Source organism: Setaria italica, chromosome I, assembly GCF_000263155.2.
Source record: "Setaria italica strain Yugu1 chromosome I, Setaria_italica_v2.0, whole genome shotgun sequence".
NCBI lineage: Eukaryota > Viridiplantae > Streptophyta > Magnoliopsida > Poales > Poaceae > Setaria > Setaria italica.
In genome coordinates this window covers 28,815,764-28,816,733 of record NC_028450.1, presented here as the reverse complement: position 1 = coordinate 28,816,733, position 970 = coordinate 28,815,764, and positions in this window count along the sequence as shown.

Genomic DNA, 970 nt, shown 5'->3' with positions numbered 1-970 from the left:
GGCGGCGGCAACGCCCCAGGCAGTGCGTGTGGCAAGGTGCAGGTGGATTAGCCCTAGGGTTAATCACCTCTTTGGCCGATGATTAGATATATAATGCTTGCTTAATGGGTCAGCACGTTCTTATTGGGCCAGGCCCTCTTGGGCATCTCCAACAAAATGGAGAGACGAGATGGACAGATAAGTTACCGTGTAACTTGCTAGAGGGGTCATACGTGATGATGTGGCCAGTTTTGAAGTATTGGGGAGTTTATTATTGAGGATCTGTTGTGGGGTTACATGATTTTGGGGAAAGAAATTTTTAGTAGAGCCCCCAATAAATAATTTTGGGAAATTTTTTTTGGAAGACTCTTGGAGTTGTTCTCAGCTGTTACCAGAGAGAGTACAGGTGTCGGAAGCCTTTCCGTGTCTCACTAGAAATCCTGGCGCTGCGCCATCGTAGGAGCACCAGCCGTTGAGGATAGAGAAATGTTTCAAGTATCGAGGCCTTCTGATGCAGCTTGCACTATTAGAAAAATGACATCTCGTCCCTAGCATTAGTACCGGTCACTTTTATCGGATCCAAGTTTGGGATCCCCTGGAGGCCCTCTAGTACCGGGTGGACCGGGTGGAGACTCCAACCGATACTAGAGGGTGACCTCTAGTACCGGATGGAGCCCACATCCGGTACTAGAGCCCTCCCTCCGTCTCTGCAATTTATTTTCTCCTTTTTTTCCCTCGAGGCGCGGCCCTCCATCGCCTGGCCTTCTTCTCACTCCAGTGCCCCTCCTCTCTAGTCCTTATCTTCTCCTTCTCACTCCCTTCGTCCTGGCCTACTCCCTCTCCCAGCTCACTCCGGCACCCCTCCTCTCTCCCTCCCTCTCTCACTCCGCCCGCCCCCTCTGCCTCCCCCCCCCCCTCCGCTCGTCCCTCACCGGCGGTGAGGAGTAGCAGCGGAGCGAGGTGAGGCGGCGGCAGCGGATCTGTGGGATGG